The sequence below is a fragment of the Chiloscyllium punctatum genome, chromosome 34 (assembly GCF_047496795.1).
Source record: "Chiloscyllium punctatum isolate Juve2018m chromosome 34, sChiPun1.3, whole genome shotgun sequence".
Lineage (NCBI taxonomy): Eukaryota > Metazoa > Chordata > Chondrichthyes > Orectolobiformes > Hemiscylliidae > Chiloscyllium > Chiloscyllium punctatum.
In genome coordinates, this window is record NC_092772.1 from 23,172,798 (window position 1) to 23,185,162 (window position 12,365).

The window sequence follows — 12,365 nt, forward strand, 5'->3', positions numbered from 1 at the left end:
TATTCTCGGCAATGGGTATCTAAGGAAAGTGATCAAATTAGACCCTAAGAACAAAAGACATAGGAGTGGAAGTAAGGCCATTTGGCCCATCGAGTCCACTCCGCTATTTAATCATGGCTGATGGGCATTTCAACTCCACTCACCCGCATTCTCCCCGTAGCCCTTAATTCCTTGTGACATCAAGAATATATCAATCTCTGCCTTGAAGACATTTAGCGTCCCAGCCTCCACTGCACTCCATGGCAATGAATTCCACAGGCCCACAACTCTCTGGCTGAAGAAATGTCTCCGCATTACTGTTCTGAATTTACTTCCTCTAATTCTAAGGCTGTGCCCACACGTCCTAATCTCCTCACCTAACGGAAACAATTTCCTAGCATCCACCCTTTCCAAAACATGTATTATCTTGTAAGTTTCTATTAGATCTCCCCTTAACCTTCTAAACTCCAATGAATACAATCCCAGGATCCTCAGCCTATCCTCGTATGTTAGACCTCCTATTCCAGGGATCATCCATGTGAATCTCCGCTGGACACGCTCCAGTGCCAGTATGTCCTTCCTGAGGTATGGGGACCAAAACTGGACACAGTACGCCAAATGGGGCCGAACCAGAGCTTTGTAAAATCTCAGTAGCGCATCGCTGCTTTTATATTCCAACCCTCTTGAGATAAATGACAACATTGCATTTGCTTTCTTAATCATGGACTCAACCTGCATGTTTACCTTTAGAGAATCCTCGACTAGCACTCCCAGATCCCTTTGTACTTTGGCTTTATGAATTTTCTCACCATTTACAAGGTAGTCCATGCTTGTATTCTTTTTTCCAAAGTGCAAGACCTCGCATTTGTTCACATTGAATTTCATCAGCCATTTCCTGGACCACTCTCCCAAACTGTCTAGATCATTCTGCAGCCTCCCCACTTCCTCAGTACTACCTGCCTGTCCACCTAACTTCGTATCATTTGCAAACTTCGCTAGAATGCCCCCAGTCCCTTCATCTGGATAATTAATATATAACATGACCACGCAGGTAACCATGCCTGGGATCCAATCAACGACAAGTCCAGCAGTAACTTCAGTGCATTTGCCGAATGGGCAGACTCTTCAAGTGCAAGGAGTTATCCAAGCAGCTCAGTCCTCAGTCATACAGTCCCCTCCAGTTCAGACTGTCCAGATCTCTACTATATCTGAATGTGAGGACTCCAAGGAATCTGTGGATAGCATGACTGACTCTCAGAAATGTAGAGAAACCCTATCGAGATGGCCTTCATTCAGGAAAATCCTGAATGAACTTTCTTCTGATCCCCTGGTGTGCCAAGAAATTGATGAGGAAAAATCAGAAGAAGAGTCTGTCTCAACTGTTACTACAATGACGATGCAGACACCCATCTATCAGACTATCAGCAGACAATACATTGCTATCACACAGCGGGGGAGCAATTCAGCTGGCCAACAATGGTTCAGATGGAGTGCAAGGACTCCAGACACTAACAATGACCAACGCAGCTACAGCCAAGGTTTGAGCAGCCATTGTACAGTATGCACAGAGCCCTGATGGACAGCAAATCTTTGTTGAAAATGTGTTGCTGGAAAAGCGCAGCAGGTCAGTTAGCATCCAAGGAACAGGAGAATCGACGTTTCGGGCATAAGCCCTTCTTCAGGAATCAGGCAGCATCCAAGGAATAGGAGAATCGACGTTTCGGGCATAAGCCCTTCTGTGCCAGGCAGCCAAGTGCTTGTACGAGGTGCTGCTGAAGATGTCCAAACCTATAAGATCCGTACAACTCCTAACTCCACTGCTGGCCAGGGAATGGTTATGGCATCTTCACCAGTCCTGCAAAGCCAGTCCCAGAATGCTGAAGAAACCACTCATAAATGTGAAATCTGCCTCATGAAAAACAGGGAAGCAGCTCGAGAGTGCCGTCGCAAGAAGAAAGAGTGTGTGAGATGCTTGGAGAATCGGGTTGCTATTCTGGAAAATCAAATTGAAAGAGAAGGTGTACAAAGTGGTCAAAAACAGCGTGAAACTAGAACTGGGAAAACGTTAAAAGTCAACTGAAAGCCACAAAAGAGCTATAAAGAAAAGTAATATAGAATATGAGAAAAATAAACTAGCACAGACTATAAAGACAGAGAGCAAATGTTTATATAAATATATATAATGAGAAAAGAATGGCTAAAGTAAATGTTGGTCCTTTGGAAAATGAGAAGCATTTAGTTATGGGATATCACAGTGGAGGATACTAATATCTTTCCGGTAACTAGCAAAGAGACAAAGGTAGGTGAGGATTTGGAAACTATCATTATTACGGAACAGCTAGCTTTAGACTGTTTGGAGGTAATTGAGCTAATGATAGAAAAGTCTTCTGACCTTGATGGAATGCCTCCCAGGGTACGAAAAGAGATGCCAGGAAAAATAGCAAATGCACTGGCAGTAATTTTCTAAAATTCACTGGACTCTGTGGCAGTCCCAGCAGATTGGAAAACAGCAAAAGTGATACCACTGTTTTAAAAAGGAGGTGGACAAAAAGTGGGGAATTATATACCAGTTAGTTTATTCTCTGTAGTGGGAAAGATGCTTGGGTCTATTATCAAGGAAGAAATAACAGGGAATCTCGATAGAAATTGTCCATTGTACAGATGCAGTATGGGTTCATGAAGGGCAGGTCATGCTTGACCAATCTTTTGGAATTCTATGAAGACATTTCAAGCAAGGTGGACAACAGAGACCCAGTGGATGTAGTGTACCTGGATTTCCAAAAGACCATCAACAAGGTGCTGTGCAAGAGGCTGTTGCACAATATAAGGGTGCATGGCGTTAGCGGTAGAGTATTAGCATGGATAGAAGATTGGTAAACTAATAGGAAGCAAACTGTTGGGGACAAATGAGTATTATTCTTGCTGACAATCATTGACACGTCGTGTGCCTCAGGGATCAGTGTTGGGACTGCAATTATTTACAACTGATACAGATGATTTGGAGTTGGAACTACATGTAGGGTGTCAAAGTTTGCATGTGATACCAAGATGATTAGCAGGACAAAGTGAGCGGAGGACTGTGAAACTTTGCAGAGCAACATAGATACATTGAGTGAGTGGGTAATGGTCTGTCAAATTAAATAGAATGTTTGTAAGTATAAAGTTTATACTCTTTGGTTGTAGTAACATTTAAAAATAAAATCACTTGAATGTTAAAAAGTTGCATCATTTGCTCTGCAGAATGACCTGAGCATCCTTCTGCATGAAGGTTGGTCACCAGGTACAACAATCAGTTCAGAAAGCAAATGGAATTTTGTCCTTCGTTGCTGAAAGGAATGTGTTTAAAGGCAGAGGTTATGTTCCAGCTGTATTTGAGTGCTGGTGAGGCCACCCCTGGAGTACTGCATGTAGTTTTTGTCTTCTTACTTGAGAAAGGATGTACTGGCACGAGAGGGGGTGCAGAGGAGGTTAACGAGGTTGATCCCGGAGTTGAGGGGTTTGGCTTAAGAGAGACTGAGTAGATTGGGATTATATTGATTGGAATTCAGAAGAATGGAAAGATATAAAAGATATAAAATAATGAATGGAATGGATAAAATAGAAATAGAGAGATGTTTCCACTGGCAGGTGAAGCAAGGACAAGACAGCATCACCGCAAGATTGGAGGCAGCAAATTTAAGACTGAATTGAGCAGGAACTTCTTGACCTCGATGGAATTCATTGCCCAGGGAAGTAGTTGATGCTAGTTCAGTAAATGTTTTTAAAGCTAGGTTAGATTTATTGAAACTTAATTAATTAATGGACACGGTGAGAACGTGGGTAAATGGTTCTGTGTCCACGAAATGATCAGCCGTGATCTTATTGAATGGCAGAGCAGGCTCGAAGGGCAGGATGGCCTTCTACTGTTCCTAGTTCTTCTGTTATACATCCCTCCCTCATTCGTGACTTGGAGGTGTTGGTGTTGGATTGGGATGGACAAAAGTAAAATTCACAGAACACCAGATTATTGGTCAACACGGTTATTTGGAAGCACTAGCTTTTCTGCTTCTTCATCAGGTGGTTTTGAGATGCTGTTGTGTCATTTTTAACTCTTGTAACTCATGAACAGCAACAAAAGCCACGACGCAATCCGTGTGCTCCAGCCAACAATGGGTCCCGGGTGATTGATGTCAGAGGCGGACCAATGGAAAGGCAGGGACGGCGCTGGAGGACCTGGCGAGGCAGTTGGTCCTCCGATCAATCAGGATGAATGAGGGGCGGGAGTAGACTATACCACGTGATCATCCTCGCGGTCGGTTCGGGATGTGTGGACAGAGAGCTGTTGGTAAAGATAGAAATAAACAGCAGCAAGCGGGTGGGAAATGGGTGTTGGTATGGGACGAGAGGGTTCACAGACATTTGGTGCAACATCGGAAACTACAAATTTGAAACTTAGAGTCCCGTTTTTGTAGTACACGGGAAAATGCCTCATCTCGCGATTGACTCGAGTAAGCAACACCATCTTTATTCGGGGCAACAATTCACTGGGCACGTGCAGCCGCCAGCTTTGTAGGGGGCAAAGTTCTGCGGGAGGCATGTGCAGCCTTCTCTGGTAGACAGTCATAGGGTAGGATTTACATAGAGCATATTCACACCCAGAGAAATGGATTTTTTTTTCTCGATTTGTTTTGTCATTCATTTAAATGATTTGGATGTGAATAGAGGCGGTACAGTTAGTAAGTTTGCAGGTGAAACCAAAATTATTGGTATTGTGGACAGTGATAAAGGTTGTCTCAGGGTACAATGGGATATTGATCGGATGGATCAATGGGCTGGGGAGTGGCAGATAGGGTTTAATTTAGATAAATGTGAGGTGCTGCATTTTAGAAAAGCAAATCAGAGCAGAACTCACACACTAAATTGTAAGATCTTGGAGAATCTTGCTGAACAAAGAGACCTTGGAATGCAGGTTCATAGTTCCTTGAAAGTGTCGCAGGTAGATAGGACAGTGAAGAAGGCATTTGGTATGTTTCCCTTTATTGGTCAGAGCATTGAGTAGAGGAGATGGACAGGACATTGGTTAGGTCACTTTTGGAATATTTTGTGCAGTTCTGGTCTCCCTCCTTTCAGAAGGAGGCACCGAAACTTGAAAGGTTTGAGAATTGATTTTCAAGGATGTTACCAGGGTTGGAGGATTTGAGCTGCAAGGAGAGGCATAATAGACTGGGGTCATTTTCCCTGGAGTGTCATAGGCTGAGGTGTGATGTTATAGAGGTTTATAAAGTCGTGAGGGACATGGATAGCATAAATAGACAAGGGTTGGTGGAGCCCAGAACTAGAGGATATAGGTTTAGGGTGAGGTGAGGGGGGAATTCAAAAGGAGCCTGAAGGACAACTAAAATTGTCACATTTCAAAGGCATTTGAATAGGAAGGTTTCACAGGGATGTTGGCCAAGTGCTGGCAAATGAGAATAGATTAGGTTAGAATATCTGGTTGGCATGGATAGGTTGGACCGAAGAGTCTGTTTCTGTGCTAGACACCTCTGACTGTGGGATCATAAAAGTGAACATTGCTCTGATTAATCTCCGGGCTCCTTGATGTCCATTTGTTTGTTATCTAGCTTCCTCAGTCTCTTGTGTGTATTTTTGCTCGGTGTAGTATTTTACTATTACGATCACAGACCTCTTTGTAAATGAATTGTCCACTGCTGCCTGGCTCCTGACCATCTGCTCCATTATCAGGTTATTTTTTCCACAATATCTTTGACAGTCAAGAGTTCTTTTTTCCAATAAATGAGTGGATTTTCCTTCCATTTCTGACAGTCAAATTCTGCACCATTTTCATTCCCTGTAAATCATATTGCACTCCCTGAAACATCATGTGTATTTCTCCTTCCACAGATACCAGTGATCAAGGCCAAAGCTCTGTTTCCTGTTGAGAAGGTGATGTTTGACTTCCTTGTACTGCTGCAGTTGGTATGGTGAAGGTGCGCCCACAACGTGGTTGGGTAGGAGACATTACAGTTTATTCACTCAGAGATAGTGCAGAGTTAAAGATATCTGTACAAATCAACACGTTTTAATTTCACAAAAATATTGAATTTTTGACATAAGGCCACAGATGGAGAATATTATGTCCGGTGACCAAAACTTTTGCGAAATAAACATTTTTTCAGGAACGACTTAAAGAAAGAAAGCAGATCTTAGAGGGTTAGGGTGGGAATTCCAGACGGTGTTGCCTTGGAATCTATAGAATCTATACAGTCTCACAGCTGAACTCAAAAATAAACACGTCATTGGGAGTCTGAACTAAAATGAGTTATTGAGATTTGAAAGGGTGTGTGGTGCAGGAAGATAGGAATGATTACAGCCAGGAATTAAACCAAGGGTGTGAAAGTAGACTGCTGTTGCTTATAAATGGGAGCCTTTTGATGGATCAGCAAGTTCTGGTACAAGTGAGTACTTGGGCGGTAGAGAATTCAATATTCTGGAGATTATAGGGAGGTGATTGTGGGATACTGGCAAGGAGTGGGTTTAGGTAATGAAATCTAGAGTTAACAAAATGAATGAATCAGTGTTTCAGTAAATGAGCTGAGACTGTGGTGAGGTCAGGTGATATCACTGAAGTCGAAACAGTGGTCTGGAATTCAGCTGTTTGTCAGTTTGTGAATCAAGTCTGTAACAAGACCAGGATCTGAGTGGCCCTGGCAGAACCCAAACTGGGTGTCACAGAAGGTTATTGCTGAGCAGCTGCTTGACAGCACTGTTGATGACACCTTCCATCACTTCACTGCTAAGCGAATGTCGACTGATGGAGGGAAATTGGCTGGGTTGGCTCTGTCCTGCATTTTTGTGTTGAACATCCCTGGGAAATATTCCACAATGTCAGTAGGTGCCAGTGCTGGACTTGTCTTGGTGGGCAGCAATTTCTGCAGCACAGCCATCAGTATTATTGCCACAATGCTGGCAGGGCCGACAGCCTTTATACTGCTTCTCCATTTCTTGATCTGATTTGAAATAAGTTTTCAACCAAGTTGATTCACGTCTGTGATGTCAGGGACCAATGTAGAAGGCTCATCCACTTGACACTGCTGGCTGAAGATTGCTGCAAATGCTGTTGTCTTGTCTGTTGCATGGATGTGTGAGACTGCTCCATCAGTAAGGGAGGGGATATCTGTGATGCTTCCTGCAGTGAGTTGTTTAATTGTCCATCACCATTCCTGACTGGGTGTGGCAGAACTGCAGAGCTCAGATCTGAACAATTGGTTGTTGGATCACATAGTTCTATTTGGTATTGCTTGCACTGTTTGGCATGTAGGTTGGGTAGCTTCACCAGGTTGGCACCACATTTTTAGGTATGCCTGGTATTGCTCCTGGCATGCCCTGCGGAACTCTCCATTGAACTAGGGTTGATCCCCTGACTTGATGTTAATGGTTGAGTGGGGGACATACCAGGCCATGAGATTTCAGATTGGGCTGGAGTACAGTTCTGCTGCTGCTGTTGGCCCACAGTGAGATAGAAGTTGCAGGGTCAAGAGGGCTGATTGTGTTGTTGTATTTTCCAGTGCATTGGTAGATGTAATGTTTTTGGTAGATGTAATGTTTCATTCCTTTGTTAGACTGTGCAGTGATTAATACAATGAGTGATTTGGTGGCCCCTGTCTGGAATTAGATTAGATTAGATTACTTAGATTACTTACAGTGTGGAAACAGGCCCTTCGGCCCAACAAGTCCACACCACCCCGCCGAAGCGTAACCCATCTACATCTACATCTACCCCTTACCTAACACTACGGGCAATTTAGCATGGCCAATTCACCTGACCTGCACATCTTTGGACTGTGGGAGGAAACCGGAGCACCCGGAGGAAACCCACGCAGACACGGGGAGAATGTGCAAACTCCACACAGTCAGTCGCCTGAGGCGGGAATTGAACCCGGGTCTCCGGCGCTGTGAGGCAGCAGTGCTAACCACTGTGCCACCGTGCCGCCCATATGCAACTTTTAAAAAACGGTTTTGTGATTTACACATGAAAGAAGTGAAACGATCATGGTATTCGAACAGATGAAAGACTCAACAGACAATCAAGGTATTTTTCAATGGAGAATTTCAGTTACATCACACTATAAATTTTTTTTGCTATAAATTCTGCCTTAGAATTGTGCCCTCCACAATCACCTGATGAAAGAGTGGCGCTCCGATAGCAAGTGTGCTTCCAATTAAATCTGTTGGACTATAACCTGGTGTTGTGTGATTCTTAACTTAGAATATGACAGCACTACTAACAGGACTGCATGTAAACAGGCTCAGTCCAGTTAATCAATACATTCAGAAGGATTTCCTCCAAGTTTGATGACGCAATATTAGTCAAAACCGTCAACTTCAACCTGCAATGATGCTCTTAATAAAAACTTCAGGCTGACACAAAGCTCCACACCCCACTGCAATGTGGTAACTAAGCCCGGCCCAGGAACTGGAACTGTGACTCAAAACTGTGATCTCAAAGGAAGTGAGCAAACACAATTCTGACAGATTCGTTCTCAGAGATGAGTAGCAAGTTTGAGACAAGGCAGGTGGTATGCCTTCTTGCATTTAGCTTAACTGCATTTCTTATTTACAGTTGTGTTTTGCAAAGTATAAAGAACTGTTTTTTTCCATAGTTGGGGAGTTTTATCCTCATTGATCACAGTTGCTGCCTCTCACTCCCCAAGTCAAATCATAGGATCTATAACAAAACAATACACTGCAGATGCTGGAGATCTGAACCCCAGAAACCAAGTGCTGGAGAAACGCAGCAGTTCTGAGGGCATCAGTGAAGAGAAAAACATGTTACATTTCAAGTTCACTGACTCTTTGTCTGAACGGACAAAAGGTCATGAGACTTTGAACTTACAATGTTTCTTTTCCCCTCAGAGATGCTGCTGGACCTGCGGTTCTCAAACTCTGTGCTTTCTATAGTGAACTTTATTTACAAAACAGATCGGAAAATACTAATCTGCAAAAGTGAAAGGTTCATTGTAAACATGACCGTGGTGTCCACACTTGAGTTACAGACGCACGCCTCAATTTAAAAAACAAGATTTAACTCTGTGACATTCCATCTCAAAGTTAGCCAAGTTACACCAGTAATAAAGCTCATCCACCCAATGATGCACTTCAGCACAACATCCTGCAGTGTTACACACAGCCACCTTTACCAAAGAATGATCACATGTCACAAAATTGAAGGCCGAGAGCATGTCTCTTTAAAGGAGCTGAAGTCAAACTCTCAATTTTTGGAAGAACTTTTATTAAAACTGAACATTTAAATCTCAGAGCATAATTTTTGCTTTTTAAAACAAAGTGTGTGGGAAACATCCCACATTTTGTTAAAGGTTCTGTTCAGTCTGATACATAGAGCCAAAGGTCAAGCAAACATTACACTTTCCATTCACTTCTACAAAGGGCTGACATCACATTTCTTCAGGATTTAAAGTATTTTATAAATTGTTAGTAAAATCATTTGTCACGTTAAAGAACTGGACAATAAATGTCATTGTATGCAATAAGAGTGAAGCCTGTGACAGCAGATTTAGCTTTGGAGGGCAGTGTATGTGCTTTCTAAATTCTGGGAGCACTTTGGGAGACTGCTCCCAGATGGTGATAGTGAGCATATTTGGAATGCACTGTTTAGATTTGGGAATCCATGGGAGACAATCTGTGGTTTCACTAATACTTGGCTTGCGTTGTTGGCGTACAGTAAGCAATTCATAAAGTTACTTATGTATTGTTGTTGACTACCTGAATGGTATTCAAATCTGCCAGGTTGCCTTCAATAGTGTGAATGCATCTATTGTAAATATTTGGAATATTCCAGAACTGCCCAGTGCTTGGCAAATTCAGGAGGGACAAAAAATAACATTTGAGTAATTTGAAATTAAGAATCTAAGAGGATGTAACCACTGAAGTATTCAATTCAAATAGTTAAATGGAGTGCTCACATTTAAAATACCTCTTATCCAGAGGAATGGATGGACTGACAGAATTGGGACCAAATTCCTAGCTGGGGCGTGTGAAATATGCTTTGATAAAGTCACCTGCATTTACCAACAATAATTTGGAAAGCTCGGAAATTTAAAAAAAACTATACGAGCTTCATTGCTGCTCCAGTCGGGTCACAAGCTCTGTGAAAAAATAACTATGTTCAGGTTTATTGCATACACTCTGAAACACGTGTTTCTTCTACAGATCCTGCAAGTTTCCCCAATGAGCAGAGTCCATCCAAATGATGTTGCTAACTTTGGCCAACTCATTTCTTTCCTAGCCTCTATAGCCTGAAGAGCGACCAGAAGCAATTACTCCACATTATGTGAGAACATTACCAACGAGGATTCTTTCATTCAGAATTGTCTTCCATATATTCAGTGCCCAGAACAGATAAAAAGCTTGTTACCTTTTATAGAGCAATGATTCAGTGGGAGTAAATCCTGTTCTTGCTTAACAATCATGCTGTCTAAATTTTAAACATGAACACTTCTTAATAGTTCACTAGATCCTAATGAAATATTTGGTGCGAAACAAATCACATGATACATAGTTATTCAGATAACAAAACAAGTTTGTTCATTGAAGAACCTAGAGGAAAAGGTCATGAAATAATGTGAGTTTGATATACCTCAATCATCATTGCAAGTGCATTCTCTGCATAAATTCTCCTTTTCCTCCTCGAACTATTCAACTTCTTGAATAATTGAGAGAATGAAGTCACAATTGTACAACACGAAATCAAACCCTTCAGTCCAACTTGCCCATGCTGACCAGATATCCAAAATTAATCTAGTCCCATTTGCCAGCATTTGTTCCATATCCATCTTAAACCCTTTCTACTGATTATCAGTTTGTTTTCCTTTATCAGCACTTGAAATACTGACATTTTCTTTTCTCCCAACATTGGTTAAAGAAATCATAAGTTCGTTCATCCAAGTTAATTTTGTAATCTTTCACAAAGAAACAAGTGAGGACAACATACAGCTGAGTGCAAAATAAAATACTGCAGCTGTGCGATATCTGGGAACACTCTAAAGGTAAGGCACTGATACTGCATAAGTTTGTCAGCACAGTTTCAATTACTGACAATAATTTAGTAATGTCTTAGCCTTCACATAGTTCAGGTAAATGTGAGATATCTGAATTTCATGAATTGGTTCCTATCGCACTTTGATCAACAAAAATTATTCTTGGTTTAATCTACTCAAAGGAGAAAGTGACGACCAAAGAAGCTGGACATCAGAGTCGAAAAGTGTCATGCTAGAAAAGCACAGCAAGTCAAGCAGCATCCGAGAAGCAGGAGAGTTGATGTTTCAGGCATAAGCCCTTCATCAGGCATCACAGGCTTCAGAAAAATAACTGGCATAGACTTATGCCAATACATATGTAGAAGGGTCAGACCATGTTCCTACCAGATTAGAGACTAATTTCAGATTTGGTACCATTTAGTGCAACATTTCAATATGATATTTACATATGTACATGAAAGAGAAGTTGTCTAAAATTACAAGCTCTAGAATGATTTTACGATTAAACTTGGAAATAAAGCTGGTGACCCAGAATGGCAAAGTGAAGTCCCATCAGTATCGCCTTGGGCAGCATCAAGTAAGAATTTGACAACAGAGTTGCCACTTTAGTGTAACCTGCAGTCTGGTCAAATTGCAGCAAAAATGTGTTCAATTTTATCTGCAAACTATTGAATGCAAAATCCTCCTTGCACAATAATGAGGCAGCATTTTGAGATGTCATTTTTAAAATATATTATTTTCAAAGTTACTCAATTAAGAGTGCTCATTTGGTGCTGTCTGCATAACACAGTACGAAAAGGAATTAACAAAAAAAAACATTATAACCCAAATTCAGAGTCACTAATTCATTGATATTGCATGGGTCCAGCATTTATAAGTAATCATTTTTAAAAAATAAATACAGATCCATTTACTAACTATATTGGAGTACAGTCAAGTTTCTTACTGAACAGTGACAGGATTGGACAGAGTCCACATGGATTTAAGAGAGGGGAATCATGCTTAGCAAATCTACTGAAAGAATCTACAGAGTCGAATATTAAATTAAGAAATTGCAGGACAATTCGAAAAGCTTATCAATAAACATGGTAGACTGGGTTTTGTGAAAGAGAAACTATATTTGACAAACTTATGACAATTCATTGAGGAGATAACAAGCAGGGCTGATAAAGGGCAATCCAATGATGTTCTGTATTTGGATTTGTAAAATGCAAATGATAAGGTGTTACATAAAAGTTAATTGCACAATTTAGGAGCTCATGGTATCAGGGTAATGTATTAGAATGGATTGAGGATTGGTTAACCACACTGGTTGTTGCTGAGTCCTCAATTGCAGTGCTGTATACAATGTTA

General features: G+C 41.4%; 1 pseudogene; it reads left to right on the forward strand.

Moving 5' to 3' along the window:
• The first annotated feature begins 1,036 nt into the window (after positions 1–1,036).
• On the forward strand, positions 1,037–4,228 carry LOC140458702 (cyclic AMP-responsive element-binding protein 1 pseudogene; annotated as a pseudogene).
• The last annotated feature ends 8,137 nt before the right edge of the window (positions 4,229–12,365 follow it).